Here is a 26,566-nt window from a genome sequence, read left to right as displayed (position 1 = left end):
CTCTGAATCTCAATATTCTGGGTCCAAAGGCCTACATATAAAAATCAAAGTTGATTCTTCAGTGCAGTGTTGAGGGAGTGCAACACCGTTGAAGGTGTTACTTTTTGGATGAGACCTTAAAACGAGAGCCCTTCTGCCTGCCTTGTGAATGTAAATACCCCACTGGCACTATTTGGCAGAAATTACCCCCTAAAGACTGTTTGATATTTATCCCTCAATTAACGCAATAAAGAGAGATAATCAGGTCACCACCATATTGCTGTTTATGGGAGCGTGCTGTTTGCTTATTGGCTGCCATGTTATTTACTTCTCAATGGTGACTCTGCTTTGAAAGACCATCCCATTGGATGTAAAGTGTTTCGAGATGCTGGTTATCATGAAAAGCACAATATAAATTTAAGTCTTTTTTTTAGAGGGCCAAGTATATTGGTTCATCAATAGAGTCAGAGGGTGCACAGAGTACAATAGCCAGAATTTTCAGTCTCCATAGGATTTCAGGGAGAATATTACTGCAACAGAGGCTGGAGGAGGAGGGAGAGGAATCCAATAAATAAAAAAGGCCAATTGGACACTGACAGTGACACGGGCTAAAAACAGCACGTGTCACTCTGAGCAAGTGGAACATTCAGCAGCACGTGGAGATAAACTCTTAACCCTTCAAGAACTGTTACATCATTTCATACTTTTGAAGTCAGTCACAGGGTGTGGGTATCAGTGGCAGGGCCAGCATTTATTATCCATCTCTATTTGCTTCTGAGAAGGTGATGAGAGTCACTTTCTTGAATTGCTGCACTAAGTGTCACAGGATACACCCACAGTGCTATAAGGGAGACCCAAACATTTTGACACAGTACTAATGAACAGATATATTTCCAACTCTCAATTGTGTATAACTTGGAGGGAAGTTCATTTTTGGGAACACCACCACCTGCAGGTTACCCTCCAAGCCACTCACCATCCTGACTTGGAAATATATCACTATTCCTTCAGTGTCACTGGTTCAAAGTCCTGGAATACCATACCTAATGACATTATGGGTCTACCTACAGAACGTGGAATGCAATGATTCAAGAAGGCAGCTCACATCACCTTGTGAAGGGCAACTGGGGATGGACGATAAATGCTGAACCAGCTGGCAATGTCCGTGGCCCAGAAATAAATATTAAGGAAAAGGTTCCAGCTCCAGAATTAACAAAGATAAGCCACATTGCAATATTTATTCAAATAGCTCTATGAGCTAAGGCGTAAATTTTAATTCTGTGCATCGGTGTAAATTAGTTGCCAGCAAATGAGCAGCTCATTCTACATCTCTTCCATCTTTTTAAGTTACATTGAAGTAAATGGAAATAAAAATAGGGAGAGGTATAAATTTGCTGATTTTTTTTAGTTTTGGTCTATCACAGAGTCAAAATTTATGTTGAGTTGAATGATTCCTCTTTATATTTCTTTGTCGTTTTAGGAAGTAAAATTAGTCTGACACTAATGTTTGTAAGCATCAGATGAGAGGGGAATCCCAAATAAATTCACTGTTGAAAGTGTAAAGATACACGATGAGAACCTTGTCATCACCCAGGGTTGAAGTCCAACAGAGCGTTTCTATCATTTGGAAATAAAAGGTATGACCTATTCAAAAGCTTTCATTTTTAAAGGGAGAAGTGGAAAGAATATTCCTAAAACTAGGATTCAGTTTTGTTAATAAAAGTGGATGGGGCAGAAGATGGAGAGAATGTTTGAGTGAGAGAAGAAAAACTCTGATCTGGAATGCATTGTCTAAAGCATATATACTTGAGAGAAAATAATTGCAAGTCAGTTATGAAGTGTGATTAAATAGTCACTCTCTTACAGAGCTACCAGAGGTACAATGGGTGGAGTGGCCTCCTTCCTTGGAATCAGCTGGTTCTAAGTCGAAAACAGCTATGAAGTAGCATTTTTGGCATGTTTCTGATTTTGTGCTGAATTTTATTCAGCATTTTGATTAAGCAGCGAGTGCCGATGATGCAATCAATGGTAAGGATGATTGAGCCAGCTCACACTCAGCAGCTGAATTAAGTGCACAGTTCAATTTTAAACACTTGTGAAGCATCCTGGGTTAATGATTGTGTCTGTTGCTGTTAATCCAGCTCCCTCTCTGTGTCAGGTTCAGTAACCTCCTCCAGAGCAGTCGATGATGTCATTGCTGATTTAAGCAAATGAGGCAATCAACAATTAAAACATTTCAAGAACTGGTCATAATTCACTTCACTCTGAAGGAGTGGTAAAAGCCTTTCTTCATCACTGTCAGCAGTTAATTAATTATTTTGTTAAGATTTTTGGAATTTGGCAGTTAACAAGTTACTGACAATAGCCAATAAGATGGATAAAATGCAGTTGATATTGAACTTGTACACAACATGTATCCATGATCTTGGTCTTTTATCCTTTGTGTCCATTCAACCCAAATCAGGTTTCTACTCCAGGCATTCACTTGAGATGGAGACCAAAACCTTCAAGTAGTGGAAATCCACCCTGAAAATAACAGGAAATACTGGGAACAGTTACTGAGCAGTAGAATCTACAGGCACAATCTACCAGTTAATCTTTAGTATGGTGGGGGGAGATCCTAGTCTACCTGGCACAGTAACCTGAGTGTTCACTGCTTGGTGTTCCAGTAAAGCTCAATGTTAAGCAGGATGAACAGCGCCTCGTGGAGTCACACAGCACAGATACAGACCCTTTGGTTCCAACTAGTCCATGTGGAGCCTAATCCCAAACAAAACTAGTCCCTCCTGCCTGCTCCTGGCCCATGTCCCTCCAAACCTTTCCTATTCATGTACTTATCAAAGTGTCTTTTAAATGTTTAACTGTGCCGACTTCCATCGCTTCCTTAGGAAGTTCATTCTATATGCAAACCACCCTCTGTGTAAAACTTTTGCCTCTCATGTATTTTTAAAATCTCTTTTCTCGATGTTGTGGAGTTGAAGGTGTACTGTACCTTTAAGAGAGAGTGAAAGTTGAAAAGTTGGCAAGCACCTGTCATGTGACTGAGTGCAGGTACAGAGTGTACTGGACAATTTGAAGATGTAACATTTGAGCTGTAACTCAGATAATGAATTGTTTTCACAACCATTCAAATTCAACCAGTTTAAATTATGCCCCAAGATACTAAAACCCATTTGAATTTGAATTTTACTGTTTTGACAACATCAAACCATTAAGACGATCCGATATTGTTGAGAATAAAACGTTGGCATTTTGAACAGGTAGCTGGCGACAAATAGCACCTACTGCCACCGATAGTCTGCCGAAGACCCTCCCTCTAAAGGTACCTTTTTCCTATTAAACATCTTTGCAGCAGAAGACTGAAGACTATACAGGCTAAATCTATAAACAGAGGAAGTTCCACACATGAAGACGACAACTGGTTTTGAAAATTGATTTGCGTTAAGTTTTATAGGGGCTTTATCGGATCAGCATATTGTTATTGAGTGGGAGGTAGAATAGTTAAGACAAAGAAAGCTTACAGTTGTTAATAGCTGTTGTTTAATGTTCTCTTTTGGAGTTAAAGAATAAATTGTTAATTTTTCTTTTAATAGTGGAATTTGGGTAGTTCTCTGTCACTCATGTTTTAACAGATTACAAGGTGAAGAGAGCTTTTCTGTGTGTTTGGTTTAAATTAGCAGAAAGGTTTACCCAATGTTGTAAACTTGCACATTAAAAATATGCCCCTCTTGTCTTGATATCCCCATCCTAGGGAAAAGACACCTACCATTAACCTTATCCATATCTCCCATGATTTTATAAACCAATATACAGTCACCTCTCAAACTCCTATGCTCTAGTGAAAAACATTCCATCTTTTGAACGAGTACTTTGCAACCTTCTGGACTTGACATTGAGTTCAATAATTTCAAACCATTATCCTGATGTCTCTTTTGTTTCTATTTCTTTGCATATTTCCATTTAACTCTTATTTTTGCTTTCAGCCAGCAACACACCTTCACCAGGCTCAGAAAAAGCAAAGTACTACAGATATTGGAAACCAGAAATGAAACAAAGTGCTGGAGAAACTCAGCAAGTCTGGCAGCATCTCTGGAGAGAGAGAAACACAATGAATGCTTCCAGTCCATATGATTTTCCTCCAGTCACATCTTTTGTTCCTTTTCTTGTCCCATTTCTATGATGACTGATGTTCTGGCAGCCAGTCATTGCTGTCTTTCACCAAATCACTGACCTTCCTTTGACTTGACCCACACACCCTTGCTCAAAACACATCACATTTTTAATCACCCTTTTCCTAGTTCTGTTGAAGGGTTACAGATCTCCTGAAAACTCAACACTGTGTCTCTCCAAAAATGCCACTGTAGCAGACAGCTGGAACTGACAACTGGAAGCAGCAGATACAAATCACTATAAATGCCAGAGGAAACATCACAGAAGCGCTTCACAGGAGGCTCCCAAGCACTGAGGATGTCACCTAGACAGGGGACGAAACGTCTGCAACACAAATTCCCAGCTCGGCAAACAGAACCACAACAACGAGTACCCGAGCTACAAATCTTCTCCCAGTCATAATCAGTCTTTTTCTGGGAGAAGATTTGTAGCTCGGGTACTCGTTGTTGTGGTTCTGTTTGCCGAGCTGGGAATTTGTGTTGCAGACGTTTCGTCCCCTGTCTAGGTGACATCCTCAGTGCTTGGGAGCCTCCTGTGAAGTGCTTCTGTGATGTTTCCTCCGGCATTTATAGTGATTTGTATCTGCTGCTTCCAGTTGTCAGTTCCAGCTGTCTGCTACAATGGCCAGTATATTGGGTCCAGGTCGATGTGCTTGTTGATAGAATCAGTGGATAAGTGCCATGCCTCTAGGAATTCCCTGGCTGTTCTCTGATTGGCTTGTCCTATAATAGTAGTGTTGTCCCAGTCGAAGTCATGTTTCTTGTCATCTGAGTGTGTGGCTACTAAGGATCGCTGGTCATGTCGTTTCATGGCTAGTTAGTGTTCATGGATGTGGATCATTAGCTGTCTTCCTGTTTATCCTATGTAGTGTTTTGTGCAGTCCTTGCATGGGATTTTGTACACTACATTGGTTTTGCTCATGCTGGGTATCGGGTCCCTTGTCCTGGTGAGTTGTTGGCTGAGAGTGGCTGTTGGTTTGTGTGCTGTTATGAGTCCTAATGGTCGCAGTAGTCTGGCTGTCAGTTCAGAAATGTTTTTGATGTATGGTAGTGTGGCTAGTCCTTTGGATTGTGGCATGTCCTCATTCCATTGTCTTTCCCATAGGCATCTGTTGATGAAATTGTGGGGGTATCCGTTTTTGGCGAATACATTGTATCGGTGTTCTTCTTCCTCTTTTTGCAGTTCTGGTGTGCTGCAGTGTGTTGTGGCCTTTTGAACAGTGTCTTTATGCAACTTCTTTTGTGTATGTTGGGGTGGTTGCTTTCGTAGTTTAGGACTTGGTCTGTGTGTGTGTGGCTTTCCTGTATACCTTTGTAATGAATTCTCCATTCGGTGTTCTCTGTACCATCACGTCTAGGAATGGGAGTTGGTTGTCCTTTTCTTCCTCTCTAGTGAATCGGATTCCTGTGAGTGTGGCGTTGATGATCCGGTGTGTGTTCTCTATTTCTGTGTTTTTAATGATTACAAAGGTATCATTTACATATCTGACTCAGAGTTTGGGTTGAATTTGCGGTAAGACTGTTCATTCTAACCTTTGCATTACCGCTTCTGCTATGAGTGCAGAGATGGGTGAACCCATAGATGTGCGGTTGATTTGTTCATATATTTGGTTGTTGAATGTGAAGTGTGTTGTGAGGCACAGGTCCAGTAGTTTGAGTATGCAGTCTTTGTTGATAGGTTCCCGGTCTTGTTGTCTGTTCTGTGTGTCCAGCAGGTTGGTTATTGTTTCTCTGGCTAGGGTCTTGTCGATAGAGGTGAACAGTGCCGTTACATCGAATGAGACCATAGTTTCTTCCTTGTCTATGTGTGTATTTCTGATGATGTCCAACAATTCCTGTGTTGACTGTATAGACTGTATCCGCCGATCCAGGTGTTTCAGTTTCTGCTGTAGTTCTTTAGCCAGTTTGTGTGATGGTGTCCCTGGTAGTGATACTATGGGTCTGAGTGGGATGTCTGGTTTGTGCACTTCTGGTATTCCATAGAATCTGGGGGTGTTGTTGCTTTCAGGTTTCATTCTCAATTTCATCAACAGATGCCTAAGGGAAAGACAACAGAATGAGGACATGCCACAATCCAAAGGACTAGCCACACGACCATACATCAAAAACATTTCTGAACTGACAAACAGACTACTGTGACCACTAGGACTCATAACGGCACACAAACCAACAGCCACTCTCAGACAACAGCTCACCAGGACAAAGGACCCGATACCCAGCATGAGCCAAACCAACGTAGTGTACAAATTCCCATGCAAGGACTGCATAAAACACTACATAGGACAAACAGGAAGACAGCTAACAATCCGCATCCATGAACACCAACTAGCCACGAAACGACATGACCAGCGATCCTTAGTAGCCACACACTCAGATGACAAGAAACATGAGTTCGACTGGGACAACACTACTATTATAGGACCAATCGCATTTCCAACGCCCCTCCCCCAAGTCCCTCCTCCCTACCTTTTACCTTAGCCTGCTTGGCACACTTTCCTTATTCCTGAAGAAGGGCTCATGCCCGAAATGTTGGTTCTCCTGCTCCTTGGATGCTGCCTGACCTGCTGCGCTTTTCCAGCAACATATTTTCAGCTATTATAGGACAAGCCAAACAGAGAACAGCCAGGGAATTCCTAGAGGCATGGCACTCATCCACTGATTCTATCAACAAGCACATCGACCTGGACCCATTATACCGGCCACTGTAGCGGACAGCTGGAACTGACAACCGGAAGCAGCAGATACAAATCACTATAAATGCCAGAGGAAACATCACAGAAGCGCTTCACAGGAGGCTCCCAAGCACTGAGGATGTCACCTAGACAGGGGATGAAACGTCTGCAACACAAATTCCCAGCCTGGCGAACAGAACCACAACAGTCTTTTTCTGGTTTCTAGTATCCTTCCATATTCTGCTTTTTGATTTATGATAACCTGACTGTTGACTCTCAGCTGCTAATTGGAATAAAAATGGTGGGTTGCGCACAGTAAGCCAAAAAAATCTTCCAGGCATTGTCTGTACTTTCATTGTCAGTCAATCGACTTCACGTTGCTCTCAATTGGAAGTGAGGGTGGGGGGGATGGTGAGAGGGGGTAGAGAAGAAAGAAATTTTCTACTCTCAGATCTTTTCCATGAACTATTTTCTTGTTTATGTTTTGCTCTGCAGCTGCTTTCTGGTTAAGTGTGAGGTATAGGTTAAAAGAGAGTCCTCACTCTTTGAGGTCTGCCCGTATTGTTTGGGCTGCAATATTTCTTGATGGGGTCTATCAGATTGAAACAACAGCCACAATGCTCAGAAAGAAAAGGGTTGGGTGATATAAAATCCACATCCGTTTTCAATCACCAGCACAAACACCTCATTGGAATTTGCTTTATTTCATATAAGGAAAGAAAACTTTTTTTTAATAATGGCATTCCATAAATAGGCTGAAAATGCCAAACATTGAATATGATGTTTCCAATAGAGGCTTAAAAAATCGAGAATTTGAGGAGCCACAATATTAAAATTTTTCTCTCTGTTTGTCATCTGGAGTTTTAATATTCTTTAATATAAAATTTTAGAGTTTTGAGATCCCAAGTCAATGTACAAATGTTTACTACACCACAACAGCATGCAAATTGCAATGTACAATAGTGTTATAAAAACTGGACTGTCTCCTGAGCGATTTCCAACTGACTTTAATATCCACACTCGCTTTAATATCAGCATGCTATCTGAGCACCAGGGTATTTAATCATTCACTTTCCATGCATCCTGTGGAATGATCCACTCATCAATTGCACCCAAGCCCAAAGCATTTTAATGCAAGTCAGTGGAATAATATTATGTCTGTATTTGCAAAAATGATATCTAAAATATAGAATAGCAGGAGGGGGAGGATTCTGTCTTCTATCAGTCCTCTGTGACATTATTTATGAACCTTTCGGCAGCCAAAGTTCTTAACAACACCATTTTACAAACAGCAGGTTAAAATTAATCAGTTGTCTTAGGACATGTGCAGAGTATTGAATCTTTGAATTGATGTCATTGTTTTGGTGGAATTGAGTTTCTGGTGATGAGTATTCTTGTGGCTTGTACATCATTATGGCTGCACAGTGAACTGGAATGGGTGACGGTGCATCAGTTATCACCAGGAAATACTGCCAGAACATGCAATCAGCCTGACGAGTGAAAATTAAAAAGACAGTGCCATTCTGCGAGGTGATGAATATCCCATTTATAATCATCCCACTGCGACATGCAGTGAAGTAATATTAAGCATCACTGACGTTTAAAATCACTAGGGTGAAATCATGAGCTCTTGTTCCCTGTTGTGATCAGTGATACCCATCACTGGCGTGGTGTCAGTGGGAAAGGCCTGATTGCAGCCTTTTCTCAGGGCGTTTCATTCCCTGTTCAGAGTAGTCCATAGTACCTAGAGTAAGCAAACGATTCAAAAAAATTACGAAACCCAGCCTGATAGTTGTGTAATTAATAGACAGGGAGAGATAGTGGGTGGAGGTGCAGGCAAGTAAAACATGATCAGGATCCTGTAAATCATGGTGCATTCATCTCTGGACAAAGATGGTTAGTGCCTGTTAAAGGGTCAAGTGTTAAAAGTGGTTTGAGAATGGAGCAATTTGCCTTGAAGGAATGAAGAGTTTTGCCTATATACCAGGACTATGTAATGAATTCTTTGCCTGACACTTACAGAGCATGCCAGAAGGTCTCGTTACCATACTTAGATTGGAAAGCATAAATGCTGCACCAGTAAACCTTCAGTCTGTTTTTAATAATAGCAAAATACTGTGGATGCTATAAATCTGAAAGAAACAAAAAATGCTGGTGAAATGCAACAGGTCTAGCAGCACCTGTGGCGAGAGAAATAGGTTTAACACTTTGAGTTCCACTATGTGAAAAGGGTTGGAAAATGGTGGCGTTGATTCTTTTGACAGAGGTAGAAGAGTATTGGGGAACAGATGGTGTCGAGGATCAGTGCAAAAGATAAAAGGGTCACAAATCAGGGTGAAAGTGAAATAGAGATGTAGAATTGGTGTAAATTAAGGTGCAGAAGGGTGAAAATGGGTGCTCTCAGCTGAGAGATTTGTAAAGAGCCTGGAGGGCAGCTGTCACAGGGGTCAGGATCTGAAGTTGTGGAACTCAACATTGAGTGCTAGAGGTTAAAGTGCCTTATCACAAAATAAGGCATAGTTTTTTGAGCTTGTGTTATGCTTTGTTGGAACATTGCAGCAGGCACTGAACAAAAATATTAGTATCAGAGCAAGGCAGTTTATTGAAATGATGAAGAACCTAGGAGGCCAGGGCCATGCCTACAGACAAAGTGAAGATATTCCACAAAGTAGTCACCTTGTCTGCACTTAGTCTTGCCAATATAAACCAGACCACAATGTGATTTGCGAATGCAGTAGGCTAGATTGAAAGATGTACAAGTAAAACGCTGTTTCACAAGATGGTGTATTTGGGGCCTCTGACAGTACAGAGGGAGGAAGTGAATAAGCAATCCTACAATCCTCTTCCTAAAGGCATGGGTCAACCCACGGCAGGGAGGACAGCAGAGGTTCAAGAAGGCAGCTCACCACAAAGGCAACTAGAGACAGGCAAGAATGCTGGTCAGCCAGTGCTGCCCAGATCCCACAAATGAATAATACAAAACGCATTCTGCGATTGAATCAGAAGGTGCCATAAGGGATGGAAGACATGTTAGGAGTGATGGAGGAGTAGACCAAGATGTCACAGAGGGAATGGTCCTTGAGGAGTGCTAACAGTGGAGGGAAGGGGAAGATCTGTTCCATGGTTGTATCCTGTGGGAGGTGGTGAAAATGGCAGAGGGACTCCTTCCAGTTCTGAAGAAGAGTCTTATCGTACTCAAAACACCATTAACTTTGTTTCTCTCTCCATCGATGCTGCCACACTTGCTGAGTTTCTTCAGCATTTTCTGTCTTTATATCCATCTGTCTCTGTACACCATCAAATGATCAATCTACACTTACATATGTAAACACTGAGAAGAGAAAAGGTTCCTGATAAAGGAATCTGAACAAATGTGGAGCAAACGTTTGCAAGAGAATTTTAAGCCATTGCTCTGTGCCCATCTGCCACACTGGCAGTTTAAGGTAAAAGGAAAAACTTTCCCCCAGGTATACCCTACTCTCAGCCTGGCTTACCCAGCAATAACTAGCCTCACAATAAAGCCTGACACTTGTTTATCCCACCAGCCAGACAGGAAGGTTTGAAGTTTTTAAAGAAATTCAGAATTGCAGGTTCAATAGGAAACGGGTGTCAGTGATATGGAGATAAATTTCAAAACTCCTTGGCAGTTACAGATGTTTGTTCTGTTTACAAGATCTTTCTGATTTATTCTTCACTTCACCTTACAGCTGCATCCATTTTGTTGCTGTTGGTATCTTCAGAGTGGGGGGTGGGGAATAGAGGAGCAAGTCCCTATTGATTTCCCATCATTCCCACTGTGGACATTTTATGGTCTATTATGCAGCAGTCATTGCTTATTCCCATCACAGTTGTAAAGAAAAAATATGGGTAGTCTGACCTTGGCAATATGTAGATATTGAAATATTATTAATGGCTTGAGTTGAAGGATTTTGAACTGGCCTTTGAATGAAGTGCCAGCCTGTGGTACAATAAGAATTTCCTAAAAGTTACAGAAATTAAGCATTATTCCTAACTCAACTTTTTTCTTAAAAACAACTCAAACACAGGGAAACACATCCACCTCCTTGCTTCTATTTATTAACATATTAAATGGCATTTTAAGAATTAATTTTATTTGTGAGAAAATGAATGAAAGACAACCACTAGAAAGATATTAAAGAATATCAAAAGTCTTTAGGAATTGCTTTCATGCAACCATTTACCTATGAACACTTGATCATGTTGTATTCCCCTATCTCCAGCCCATTTCCCACTTCTAAATGGTGCAGTATAAGGTGATACAGATCAGGTCTCAGCTTCCATTCCCAATCAATGACAAATTAATTGATTTTAATCCAATCTCTACAATTGACAACAGTATTCTTAAATGAAATAGTTTTAATAAAACTGCATAGATTCCATTTACTAGTGAGCAGCCTGGTCAGTTTGCAAAACAAGCAAAGGGTTAGGTGCAACAAATGAGTTCCATTGTCAAACTGCCAGCCCAGTCATTGTGCACTGAATAAACACTTGGGCAAACTATCAGAGGTGGACAGTACCCATGGACCTGCCCCACAGAAAGAAATAGCCTCTATCAGAAGCAAAAATACAAAAGGAGAAATATTGGCAATCCATTGTTTGCTCAACCATAAAAACTCGATGACCTTCCCCCCATCGTAAGATCTGAAGTGGGGGATATTTGCTGATCATTGTAAAATGTTCAGCGTCATTTGTGACTCCTTACTTCAACAGTCCATTTTTGATGAATAGGTTGTTCATGGCACTACCCAAGGTCCATTATGTATGCGTACATTTAAATACATGTGAGATTGTAACAGAGTGGAGAGAGAAAAATCAGGCACTTCCTCCATAGAATCCACCAATGGCTAAAGGGTGTGATGTTTTTGTGACAGTTGACATAGAAAAATGTCACTCATTGTGTGACTAAATATTGTGATGGAACTTGTGACAGTAAGTGTGCTCACTGTATAGGTTTTTTGTAAAAGATTTGTACATTCCTTGATCCCCCATTAAACCCATGTCAAAGGCATCCAGAAGAACAGAATTATTTTCAAACTAGCAACAGCAGAGTAAATCATAACAAGCTTGCATTTAGAAAAAGTGATGGTTTTGCCTGAAATATCTTATCTATTTTCTGAGTATTATGAATTAAGTGAAAAGTGACACTTCTTTTAGTTACTCATGGGATGTTGGCGTTTCTGGCTGGTCAGCAGCTTTTGCCCATCCCTATTTATCCTTAAGATGGTGGTGAGCTGCTTTCTTGAATTGCTGCAGTCCATTTAGTGTATTGATCTTGCAGCATTTGGTCATGGACTGTTTAAGGAAGGAGTCACAAATGACCCTGAACATTATACGTTGATCAGCGAATATCTCCAACTTCTGATCTGATAATGGAGGGAAGGTCATTGATGAAGGGACCCAGGCTCAATTCCACCCTCGAGTGACTGTCTGTAGGGAGTTTGTACATTTTCCCCGTGTCTGCTTGGGTTTCCACTGAGAGTTTCCTCCCACAATCCAAAGATGTGCAGATTAGGGGAATTGGCCATGCTAAATTACCCTTCAGTGCCCAGGGAAATGTCAACTAGATGGCTTAGCCATAGGAAATGCAAGGACTGAGAGGGCTGGGAGTTGGGTCTGTGTGAGATGCTCCTCAGAAGGTCAGAACACATTAGATGGGCTGAATAGCCACTTTCTGCACAGTAGGGATTCTATGGTTCTAATTAACTGAAGATATCTAGTGCTATAATATCCCAGAAATCTCTGAGAAAATAATGGTGCATTAAAGGCACAGGGCATTACCAATGTGTTAACCAGCGATTCATGGGGCTTGGGAGCCAGTGGATGTGTGTGGCATTGCAAACTGCCAGTTTGCTGATTGATTTACTTTACCTCACCATCTGCCTCTCATAGATCAAAGCTCATCCTTAACCTTACCATGAGTTTCATGTATTTGTTGCTTTGCATTCCTAAAACAAATGAAACTCTCTGCAGATTGGAGGGCTGATATTTAATCACGAGGAGCCTTTCTGTGATGTTGCTGCAATTCCACTCTTTTGTTCAGAGGAACAACTGAAACAATGGAGACTCATTCCTGCAAATAATAATTGGTTCTGGAGCTTCAAAAAATTTTAACATGCAATAACTTTTCTTAAGTTTCCTTTCAACCTCTTTTTTCTTTCCTTTTAGTCAAATCATACTTGCCCTATTTTCCCCCTTTCTCTATATAGCTGATTGATAATTATAGAAGCTAAAATGTTTTAAAATATCAATCAAAAATCCAGTGACTGAAAGGAACACCATAAGATTTCAAGTTACGAGATTTCTATAACAATGTAATGCATGATTTAAAATCAACATTGACTAAACATTATTTCAGTAGGCAAATTATACTCTAAACTGTAGAAAATGTTCCCACTAATTTTTAAAATGATTGAATATCACCATCTACGATTGCATTTATTATCCCTTCAGTAGACACTTCATTCACCAAGAACCAACCCAAGAAGATTCTTTGCTCCTGAGAACCTGCTTCCTTTCTCAGCTGGTCAACACCTAATTCCAGCACTGACATATATGGTGAGGGACATGTTAAAGATTCTTCCCTGTAGGCAAAATCAGCCTCAATTAAATCTACATAAACTCAATCCCTCCAATCTGAGAATGAGCTCCCACCAACATTGTATGCGGTGACCACATGAGCTAGGATTTTCTTGACTTAAGGTGCAGAATTAATCTCTTGCATCTTTATCAATTTCTTCTCCCTCAGATTCTTGCAGATTACTTTCTAAATCCCCAGCTTCATTCCATCTTTTGTGTCAAGTGACAGTTTGAGGTATAATCATTTACAAATGTGACATTACCAGTGACTTATTACAACTCCAACCTTCTTCTCAGTAAGATAACCTGGGGCCTTTTTCACTTTTAACAACAAAGCATCCAATTTCGTGGTCAGATAGCATTCAGACCTGGTCACATTACCCCCTTCATTTATCCATTTACTTGAAATTAAAAAGATAGTTCCAAAACATGACTATCTTGCAAACTTCATGTTTGTAACGAATTCAATTTGTTCACTTTAATTCATCTTCTTCCTCAGTCTTTGTGCGTATTTCTCAATCTCTAAATCTAACTGGTTAAAAGGTTACTGTATTGGTTACTCTGTTTACTACTGGCTCCAGGTGACCCAGTGTATCATCACTACATCAAACATTTAGGAACTTCGCAGGCAATAGTTTTTGAGTTAAAAAATATTGGGGTGAGTCCAATACTCAGGATTTTGCAGGATGAAAAATTTGAGCAGAAGTGTGAAGAATAGTATTTAACCCCCAGGGCTCACTGCAAGTTGTCTAATCCTGAAAATTGCATCTTATTGTTGTCTCTGGATTCTCAGGAAGCTTTTGACCAAGTCTTACATGGAAGACAGCTTACAAAAAAGGGACTGGAGTAGAACACAAGGCAGAATGGTTGGATTATATATGGAAGAGGTATAGATAGTAGTGTTGAAAGAATCAAGACTTGGTTTGTTTTCAATCTATGATTGACCCAAGTATCAACATTAAATTTCAAGATGGAAAACTTGCTGACAGCACTGAACCAGGGAGATTGGTAGAAGCAGAGAATGTAACAAAAAGATTTAAATTAGTTGAGCAATTGGTAAGACAAATAGCGTTATTAAATTTAACATTGATAAATGCAAAGCATGACGCATCAATCAAAAATATGATTCATAAATAAAGAATGAATTGAATTGGCAGATGGAGACTTTGAAAAAGGCTCCAGAGTGATGTTACTGTTTTCATATTCAATATCTGGTTAATGTGGTGGGGCACTTAAAAAAAACAAATAGCTTGCTGGCCTGGTTCTAGGTTCCAGCAAAGAAGATATCTCTTTAACAATGCAATCGCTATATTCCAGTTGAGTTTTTCAGTTTTTTCAGTTCAGATTACTGAGATAAGGTACCATATTCAAATATTAATCAAAATGCTGAGAAGAACAGAGAAAATCTAAAACTGAAACATTGGCCATGACTTTTCCCAACTTAACATAAAAGAGAGATTCCCAGCACTCTTGTAACTGCTGTCATGAAGAGTTATTTTATGCCTAAATAATGGCTTTTAATTTACCAGTTAGAAACTTGAATTAAACTTTTATTAACAGACTTTAAAACACATAGACTAAATGGGACTGCTCCACATTGACTGTAATCAGAGTGCCACCACTTCTGGTCATTCTGCTAGAGTAAAGGACTTAACCAGTAATGGTGAATGAGGTCTGGGATGTTCACTGTAATGCAGGATGTTATGAGTATGGCTATGTCAGACTAGTGCTTCAATAGTCTGTGGGACGGCTCTCCCAGTTTTGGCACAAGCCTCTAGCTGTCAGTGAGGAGGCCTTTTAACTCGATCTCTGGGTTGTCATTCAACTACCATAACACAACTTTGCCTCTTGCTTGAAGCAAAATTAGCATTACTTCAACATACATCACTCAATAATACCATGCAGTTTCTGATAGAGAAGTATGAACGTTTAATGATGAGTATAAATAGCACGATTTTACCACCCTTGGTACTGCACAATGTGAGAAAGCTGAGTGCATGGTGAGTGCTACAAAAGTAATTACGGAACCAGTCTCACGCCTTAATAATCCCATTTTATTAAAAGAGCAGAATTATAATTTGTGAAAACACTGAATATTTCAGCAGCATGCCATCAAATGCTCTTTTCTCAGTTTCATCAAATCAATCTAAAACTCGGAGGCACAATTAAAGAGTCAGCAGACGTTAACATACATCTTCAAGATAGACACTCTGAAAAGCCCTACAACATTTTGATTGCTTTGGTCACCTATATTTCCATTGGAAAATTCATTTCAATGGATTTTCCACCAACTGGTACAGCACCCCAGTCTTAAAACAAAATTCAACATTGGGCGTAAACTGGATATAACAATAACCATTTTAACAAGACAGAGACTCCAGCCCTGATCTAAACAGGAATTTGAGTTCATTACTGAACTCAGATTCTAACCCCCCCCCCCCCCCCCCCCCACATTGAAGTACCAGTAACTTAAAGAGACTCCAGCCAATGATTTCTGACTTAAATTCCAATCCATTTACCTATTGGACCTTACAGTGGTCCAAGCTGTGATGAGTACTTTGGTTCATGTTGCTCAGAGATCACTGGAGAACACTCAAAACAGGCCCCAGGAAACTGGCCCGAGTTTGTGGAGATGGAAGAAGCAAGCGTCTTCCCATTGATAGTTTACAAGCACTAGCCACTAGTCGGCCATGCTTGCTTCTCCTGTCTGACCACTTCCTGCATTTAAATGTCAGTCTCACAGAGGGTGGAAATTTATGATGGCTTCAACAGATGAACTGCACATGATTGCTCCCTGCTACTAGCTTGATTTATTCTCAAAATCCAAGGACAAATTTATTTCAGTCTTGGCATCTCTGTTCCAATAAATAAGCATCAAACACAGAGACTGATCATTCCGGCGTGGCACTGCTACGATCGAACCCATTTTACGGTGCGAAGGAATTGCATTCTCAAGCTCTGAGTAGTCTTTGAGTCCTGAATCTAATGCATCAGAGTGTTAAGTCATGACTGACACCAGGGTTACATTTAGGCCCCAAATGACTTCATTTCACTGTTATATCTCTAGAGAAGTTTCCTCACAGATGCTGTCTTTCAAGTAAACAACAATAATCATGAGCGGCACGGTGGCACAGTGCTGCCTCACAGCGCCAGAGACCCGGGTTCGATTCCCGCCTCAGGCAACTGTCTGTCTGGAGTTTGCAAGTCTCCCCGTGTCTGCTTGGGTTTCCTCTGGGTGCTCTGGTTTCCTCCCACAGTCCAAAAATGTACAGGTTAGGTGAACTGGCCATGCTAAACTGCCCGTAGTGTTAGAGGAATGGGTCTGGGTGGGTTGCTCTTCGGGGGGTCGGTGTGGACTTGTTGGGCTGAAGGGCCTGGTTCCACACTTTAAGTAATCTAATTTAATCTAATCTAAAAGTTTCTTAAGATTAAGGATTCCTTAAGCCCCTTAGGAATTCTATTGGTGAATGGGATGGTTATTGAAGTAATATCATAGAATTCATAGAATCCCTACAGAGTGGAAACAAGCCATTTGGCCCAACAAGTCCACACCACCCCCCTCATCTACCACTGACTAATGCACCCAACCTACATATTCCAGGTTAAAAATCACACAACACCAGGTTATAGTCCAACAGGTTTAATTGGAAGCACACTACCTTTCAGAGCGTCGCTCCTTCATCAGGTGATGATGTCACTACCACCTGATGAAGGAGCAGCGCTCTGAAAGCTAGTGTGCTTCCAATTAAATCTGTCGGACTATAACCTGGTGTTGTGTGATTTTTAACTTTGTACACCCCAATCCAACACCGGCATCTCCAAATCATACGTATTCCAGGACTTCATGGGCATTTTAGCTCAGCCAATTCACCTAATTTGCACATCTTTGAACTGTGGGAGGAAACCCGGAGAAAACTCACGCAGACACAGGCACAGAGAGAATGTGCAAAGTCCACACAAACAGTTGCCTGAGGCTGGAATTGAACCTGAGGGGTCCCTGGACTTCTAAACAAAAAAAACTAACCTGCAGACAACTGTCACATTCTGAGTTCAGTAGTACTTAAATGCATAATAATTAACTTTATGGAGCACATTTATTTAACAAACAATTCACATTTAATTAGATTAGTTATTCTCCTGTGATCTTACAGGCTTTGGGGGAAGAAATATATATTTGCTGCTGTTGCTGTCTGACATTGAGACTTCGGCAGTTCAAAATATTGATCCCACTTTAACAAGTTATGAACATGGATGAAAGCTTAACAGCAAGACATAAAAAGGAAGAGCACAGACCAAAACTGCTAGTCAGCCTGGAATGAGGTTCCCAAATCACTCCCAGTGAGCATAATGGCAGGCTGACTATGGAACATCAGTTAGGATCTGGATTAGTGGTGATGGAAAAGCACAGCAGTTCAGGCAGCATCCGAGGAGCAGGAAAATCGGCGTTTCAGGCAAAAGCCCTTCATCAGGAATACATCGTATTCCTGATGAAGGGCTTTTGCCCGAAACGTCAATCTTCCTGCACCTTGGATGCTGCCTGAACTGCTGTGCTTTTCCAGCACCACTAATCCAGAATCTGGTTTCCAGCATCTGAAGCCATTGTTTTTACCTAACATCAGTTAGTAATAAACTTTGGGATGGAATATCTTAATCGACCGAGCTGAGGAGGGTGTGATGATGAGGTTGGGATGGATGAGGGTGGGGTGGAACATAGTAAAATGAAATCAATCCAAAATAACCTACCCTGACAAAGAATAAAGACCTTACCCTCTGAAATTTGGATACAACAAGACCAGTCTAAATAATCAACTAAGATATACTGTCAACTATTTAGCAGAGGTTCTCAAAGCATGTGCAGCCACTCAAAAGTCGCCAATCCTTTTCACTGCAATTGGTATGAGGAAACTTGAAATTTGACTTTGCTGCTTATGCATCCAGAAATATCTGAAATGGTAAGACTGTGGAGTGCCACAAATACATAACTCTAGAGATATGGTGAATGAAGCAAAATGCAAAAGCAACACAGATCAATTCTAAGAGGAGAAGATCAAACTCAGTACAGAATCAGCAAAGTCTTCTTGACTCTTAAGTTACAAAACCACAAATGCCACATGTGAGAAACCAGTAATGTGATTAGGCCAGGAACCAGGCACTAAAAGTGCTTGTCAGCATTATAGAACAAAGCAAATCACAGGCACAGACAGCATCCAGCTTTCAAATGTGAATGCTTTATCCATCACACAATAGATCAATTTCAGAAAGTGTGCAGAAGTGGGACACAGTTTCAGAAAAACAAGAAATAAAATTGTTACCCTCATAAGGAGGTTAATGACGTTCAACTGTCTACAACAGACGAAAAACCTGAAGTGTTTCTTGGGGGGATAGGTGATCCAGAGCTGACATTTAGCAAATTGATACTTATGTCAATGGTTATCCCACAAGTTTCAATTTTGATATTGAGGAATGTGTTGCTATATCATCAGATAGTGAACCATAGTCAAGAAAACACTTGGAGAAAGTGAGGACTGCAGATGCTGGAGATCAGAGTTGAAAGTGTGGTGCTAGAAAAGCACAGCGGGTCAGGCAGCATTCAAGGAGCAGGAGAATCGAAATTTCTAGCAAAAGCCCTTCATCAGGAATGAGGCTTGCGGGGCAAGGGGCTGAGAGATAAGAGGGGTACGTGGAATAGTCCACCTTCCGTAGTCACACTGGCACCATCCTCCACCTGTTCCTCTGTTACATTGATGACTGTATCGGTGCTACCTCGTGCTCCCACAAGGAGATTGAACAGTTCATTAACTTCATTAACGCCTTTCACCCTGACCTCAGATTCATCGGGAACATCTCAGACACCTCCGTCCCCTTCCTGGACCTCTCCATTTCCATCTCCAGCGACCGAATAACCACAGACATCTACTACAATCCCACCAATTCCCACAGCTGCCTAGACTCCTACCACACTGCCTCCTGTAAAAATGTTATCCCTTATTCCCAATTCCTCCGCCTCTGCTGCATCTGTTCCCAGGATGATGAAAATCCCAGATGGCCTCCTTCTTCCAAGATTGCAATTTCTCTTCCCATGTGGTCGATGATGCCCTCAAGCACATCTCCTCCACTTCCCACAGCACCACCTTTGAACCTCACCTCTCCCTAAGCAACAAGGACAGAATCCCCCAGTCCTCACCTTCCACCCACCACCCTCCGTATACATCATATCATCCTCCACCACCTACGAATGGACCACACCACTATTTATATTTTTCACTCCCTACTTCTATCAGCATTCCAGAGAGGCCATTCCCTCCACAACTCCCTCGTCGATCCACATCCCCCACATGCACACACCCCACTCTCGGCACCTTCCCCTGCCACCGCAGGAAGTGCAAAATCTGCACCCACACCACTCCCCTCACCTTCGTCCAAGGCCCCAAAGGATCCTTCCACATCCTACAGAAAATTCCACCAATGTCATCTACTGTATCCATTGCAAGCGATGTGGTCTCCTCTGCATCAGGGAAACAGGATGCCTACTTCTGGATTGTTTCAGAGAACATCTCTGGGACACCCACACCAACCAAACTCACAGCCCCGTGGCTGAACACTTCTATTCCCCCTCCCACTCTGCCAAGGACATGCAGGTCCTGGGCCTCCTCCATCACCAAACTCTTACCACCCGACGCCTGGAGAAAGAACACCTCACATTCCACCTTGGGACCTTGCAACCACTTGGATCAATGTGGATTCTACCAGTTTCCGCATTTCCTCTCCCCCCACATTATCCCAGTCCCAAGCCTCCAAGTCGGCACCACCCTCCAGACCTGTCCATCGTCTTTCCCATCTATCTGCTCCACCCTCCTCTCTGACCTGTCTCCTTCTCCCTCATCTTCATTTACCTATCACATTCTCAGCTACCTTGCCCCCAACTCCATCCCTCCTACTTATCTCTCAGCCCCCTGGTCCACAAGCATCATTCCTGATGAAGGGCTTATATACAAAACATCAATTCTCTGCTCCTCGGATGCTGCCTGACCTGCTGTGCTTTTCCAGCAGCACACTCTTGACTCAAGAAAACATTGTCTTCAACTGACACATCGACTGCTTTGTCTGGGAGGCATAACACTGAAGATAAGCAGATTGCTGCAAAAACTCTCTAATATAGGGAATGCCAAATTGTTGAAAATGTATATGTACATCATAATCAAGAATTCTCATTAGTAGGAAGACAGGTTGTGCCCACAATCTTATTCAAATGGCGGAATTTGCTAAACAATTAGCAAGCGTTGATAAGATTTCGAGAAGTTTTGCTAAACTATATTAAGGACATAAAACAAAGAACTGCAGTTGCTGTAAATCTGAAACTGAAACAGAAGTTGCTGGAGAAACCTAGCAGGTCTGGCAGCAACTGTAGAGAGAAAGCAGACGCTATGTTTGGGTCCAGTGACTGTTCATCACGACTAGTAATGGCTAGGAAAAGATGGTATATATACTAGAGACAGGATTGGGGGTTTGAGGCAGTGTTGTTAAGGACTGAGAGGATAGGTGGAGATAGAACCTAGAGGGAGAAAAAGACAATTAAGCAAACAAAAGGATGGATAATGGACAATGCTAGCAGAGGAGAAATGCTGACAACGGGGACTATAAGGAGGGGACAATGGGTTGGCTGGACAGAAAGGTCCCTTGGCCAATGTTGGAAACTAATCAAAGAACAGAACTTAATGAGATTAGTTAAACTGACAGCCAGAATCTGTTTCATACTGTCAATGAAATAGGAACCTGTGACAATACTGAATTGACACAATATTTTTTTCCACTGTTATCAGCTCTAAAGAGAATTCAGACTGCAAGAGCGAGCAAAATTCTGAGAAAATACAAGCAATGTGATAGCCAGTGAAAGGAATATCCCACCCGAGCCAACTGACAAATCTATCATTGATGTAACCCAGATTGCAGCACATCTTGGTAAATAAATAGATATGCCGCAGGCTCTGAGGTTAAATGCCAAGGTTAGTTGGAAGAGTCAGCTTCAGGCAAAATGTTTCACTTCCTTATCGTACGAGGGACAATCCTCAGTGACTAACAGTGATCATGCCAAGAGAGAAGCAAAGTTCAAATTGCAAAACTGAGGAAGGTCAAAAAAAACCCAAAGAACTGTGGATGCTGGAAATCTGAAACAAAAACAGAAATTCTGGAAAAGCCCAGCAGGTCTGACAGCATCTGTGGAGACAAAGCAAAGTCAAGGTTTCGGGCCCTTCTTCAGAACATTTGAGTTTTTCCAGCAATTTCTGTCTTTGTGTGTAACGAAGATAACATGTTGGTTTCACCAATGAACAATAATTTGCTGAGGGTGAATTAGAGTGCCAATCCAAGCACAATGCTGAAGTAAAATGTGTGTATGCTTCAGCACAAATCTATAGACAGATTGAGAACAAAACTTTGCTGACAAAGATTGAAGATGGCATGTATGTAGAACTGTGGAAGCCACTACTCAGGAGGAACAACCAATGATACAAGATACTGCAAGATATAAGATACAAGAAGAGTTTGCCTGTTTTGGAGATTCATGAGATGCAAAAGTGCAATTGCACCCTTTCAGTAGGGAAATTCAAAATCCTCCAGTTTAAAAGGACCTACAGACCACAGGCTGTTGGGAAGAGAATCAAAGGCAATGGTCTCCCACCAAGCAAGCTACCAGTCTTCGAAGAGAATGCATTCCATCTGATCGCATGAATTTGTAACATCAGATATTTGTAGCAGGCAATTGGGTAGTGGTAAATGTCATTATACACACAAATGCATAATATTAATAATGGAAATAAGTTTGTTGAGGATGTTGTATGTGGGTCTGAAACAGTTAGTACTGAGGACTGCTATAAACACCACCCACTACAATTATGCCATATGGACTAGCGGACAGAACAGCTTAGTCACTTGAAGGCGTGAGATGTGATATCTGGGCAACGTATGTAATATCTAGTTGCTAACATGCAATGAATTATATCTTGCTAACTACAGAAGATTCTTGTAATTAGACCAGGATGTGGTTTTTCTCTGCCAGACGAGACTAAGCAGAACCCGTATGTTCCTGCACCTGAGGAGGATGGTAGCAGCAGCTCCTACAGTGGAGTGGACTGACACAGCCAGACAACAGACTTCAACAAATATTTTCCTCACTGAAAAAAAATAAGGTACATAAAGGAAATCATTTTGCAGTGTGAGACCTAAGTCTTTATCGTGACTATTCTAAGCCCCAGTTAGATCTACAAATCAAGTAACAGAGGCTGGTACAGAGAGAGAAAATAATGAACACTATAATTAAAACAGAGGATTTTGGATCACATCAGCTTATGTAGAAGATGAGCTGAACTAACAGCTGTTTTCCATTTTGTCATTAAAAGCATCCCCTCCTTTTAATTTCTTTGCTTCACACTCATACTCATAAATATATTACACGTAAATGATACATCACTATGAGGGATCAGCAGCAACCCATTTGTAATCCCGACATTTTGACGTCAGATTTTAAAAATTCCTAAGTAATCTTTTTGATTTATTAAAAGGTGTCCGGGTTTATCGAATGTGATTTCAGATTTATCATATCCTGTTCAGATTTATTAATGATTTTCAATTTGTAAATCTGATGCTGCTGTGTCAGAGCACTGACAGCAGAATCACAATGGGCTTAGAATAGTGCTGTGCACAAGCTACAGGTTTGGCAAAAACTAACTCATGTGTTTAGGTGCAAGGTTTTGTGCTTGTTTTAAGAGTAGTATCTTGTCAAATACACTTTCCACTTGAGGCAGAATGTTTTTCTCCCTGCAGAATAAAGGGCTAGGAGATGAATGCAGCTATTATCATTATTATAGTCATTATTTTCAATATGATACACGTGCATATATTTAGAAATTTTATACATATGTACAGACATGGAGTGGCTCTTGCTGCAGTGTCCGTACCTCTGAGCCAAAAGGACTGAGTTCAAATCCCACCTGCTCTAGAAATGTGTTATAACATGCCTGGTTGTTTAAAAATATCTGTATACAGCCTGGCTGCAATTAGTTCTCAAACAGAGATTCCTGATGAAGGACTTATGCCCAAAATGTCGATTCTCCTGCTCCTCGGATGCTGCCTGACCTGCTGTGCTTTTCCAGCACCACACTCTCGGCTCTGATCGCCAGCATCTGCAGTCCTCACTTTCTCCTCGATATTTTTCTCAGAATGTTGTCTCAGTAAAGCACAGGATGGAGCAACAGAAGAATATCCCACAATCACATTATATTAAGAAACATGAAGTGATCTGCCAAATGATCATTTGCTTCTATGTTTAGCAAACCGAAGTGTGAGTAATGTCACAGAATCCAAATCAGTATTTGGGTAAACTAAGTGGCTACAGGGTTGTGATTCAGAGGGTAGCACCCTGCCTTTGATTCAAAAGCCCAAGGTTCATGTCCCACGCCAGGACCTGTTGGCCGCAGTAGGAGTGTTCTTTACTTACCAAAACAGATTGATAATCATCCTGCTAATCTTCCAACACTCCCCAGGGAGTGGGAGAGATTCTTGGTGAGCAATGCTCATGATAGGCTGGTATCCACTCACCATCATGACTTGGAAAACTATCGCCATTTATTCGGTGTCGCTAGGACAAGGTCCTGGCTCTCCTTCCTTAACAATTTAACAAGTACATCTATATGAAATGGACTGCAGCAGTTCAAAAAAGGTAGCTCCCCACCTTCAAGGGCAGGTAAGGTTGGCAATAAAAGTTGGCAAAGCCAACGACACCCACATCCTGTGAATGAATACGTTTTACAAAATGCACTGGTTTCTCTCCAGAGATACCTGCCATCTCTTGCAGAATATGGCTAAAAATAAAAAAGAATCCACCTCATTATCTTGATATTAAGGACATTAAGACCACCCTGAAATGCTTTGGGCACCAGACCGTATTCTCCTGTACATTCTGTAGTTGAATGTAATGCACTAGTGTTGAACAGAAGGAGCCAGTTTCACTTTGTTAACTCCAACTATACACTACTATGCAGTGGATCGCTGGAACCCTGAAGTTGGGTCTAACAGCCTGGCTACTCTCTTCCCCACCCATGTACATGTCACATCAAGCTTGTGTGAAGTCCAGAAATCAAGGAAACCAAACATCTTCCCATTGAACAGGACCTCAATACTGTTTGAATTCATGCAAACCTTTTTTAAAACCCATGCCCACTTAACTTTTGATAACAGAATTTCAATCCTGATGAAGCTTGAAAAAACCATGCGCAATTCACAAAATATCACAAACTCATCGTGGGAGACTCAGAGCACAAGGACCTGACTTCAGTTTTCCACAAAGCACTTGGGTAGCCCTTGGCCACACCTGCACAGACTAAGGCAGATGCACAAATAGAGAATTACAAAAACAGTTCACTGGGGTCACCAGAATAGACCAATTAATATATAATGACTTAATACTCACTCAATCTTCATCAATGGAAAGAAGGCGTCGCAACATTGTACCTCCCCCTCCTGACGTAATAATTATCTGGTTTAACCATCAAATGTAAAATTTACAGTTGGTGCTCTATATTTACATTAGCCATAAACAAGGGCGATCACCTGCAGGAACATAAACTCTGGAATAATCATGTCTTTGTGTGGAGATTTGATTGACACATAACACTTGTTAAACTGATGTCAGCCTGAAAATTAAAGTTGTTGCAGAAATCATGCACTGAACTGCCTGAAGTGTGTTTGCAGCAATGAATGAATGTTCCTTTTAAATGATTCCATCAATTATAGTTTTGGAGAGTTTTCAGACAAGTCTCTTTGGAATCAGCCAGTCCGAGATAGCTGTCATCTAGTGTGCTACAGGCATGCTGTCTTCTGTAGTCTAATCCCGCTCTGATGAAAGTTAGCTGATAAACTTATTTATTTTCAATATCAGATACGATGAATGTCATAATTAACTCATTTAATTTTTTTTCTTTAAAACGCAGTACGAGAATAAAGTGCTCTGAAGCAGGACAGAAAGTGGATGCAAAAATTGGTAAACATCTGACAGAGAAAAAGAAAAGCTTCAATCTTAGAATGGAACTTTGTCAAAAGACCTCACGTCTAAAAAGCCATTCTTACACCTTTCACTTGTTGATTGCCTGCCTGCGGATTGACACTATTATTCGCTTCTGCCTACAATGCTGTTAAAATGACGCACGGGTCACCTTAACTGTACGTTCCTTTAAATAGCTCAGTTACAAGGAGTTCTAATTCACTTCAGCAGCTTTTTTTAAATTGGGACCTGAGCTAATTTCACTTGGATTATTTCTGTTCACGCAGTAAGCAATTTCTATTTATTTATTTATTTATTCATTCATTGCGTGGGATGTGGGTGTTGCCAGCAGTTTTATCGAAGCTGGCAGTGGTGAGGAGCTGGACTGACATCATGAAAGCAACCAATTGTAACCTGAACTCTAGTACTTCTTTCTTCTTTTGTAATTTCCCAAATTAAAAAGAAAACTTTTCCCTTTAACTTCACATGTGCTTTATCATAAAGCATGCATTTCTTGTTTCGAACTTTTGTCGGGTGAATAATTTTATGAAATTGAATGAAAAGGAATTCTTATTAACATTTAAAAATAATTGTACGTGTGTTGCAGTTCAACCCTGACCTCGAGATTGCCAAATCCAGCTCCCTGGCTGAAATTAACTGCATTAAACTAATTGGCTAATTGATATATACTGATTGTTGAGTCTCTAATTTACACTCAAATTTATCTGAAACACTGACTTATTGAATATGATGCCTCTAAATCATTACTGAGGGTGAAGCTCACATTAAGTCATTCGAAAAGTGTAATTGTGATGGTTTAATTTCCAACGCACTGAACTATGGCCTGGGAATTTGATGAAACTATGTCCATGTTACAAATGTAAAATGGGCATAAAAACATCAAGCATGCTTTTGCAATTAAATGTCATACACAACTGAGCACAGCATTTTTTTAGACAATTAGTTATGAAGAAGCGTAGGCCATTCTGTCCATTGAATAAGATCTTGCCTGATCTGATTTTAACTCTCAACACAAGGTTCCTGCATTTCCCTGAAAATCTTTCATCCCCTTGGTATTCAAGAATTGAGTGCAGAGCTTTGATTCTTTTCCTGGT

The sequence above is a fragment of the Chiloscyllium plagiosum genome, chromosome 30 (genome assembly GCF_004010195.1).
Source record: "Chiloscyllium plagiosum isolate BGI_BamShark_2017 chromosome 30, ASM401019v2, whole genome shotgun sequence".
Classification (NCBI taxonomy): domain Eukaryota; kingdom Metazoa; phylum Chordata; class Chondrichthyes; order Orectolobiformes; family Hemiscylliidae; genus Chiloscyllium; species Chiloscyllium plagiosum.
Note: the sequence above shows the minus strand (reverse complement) of the source record.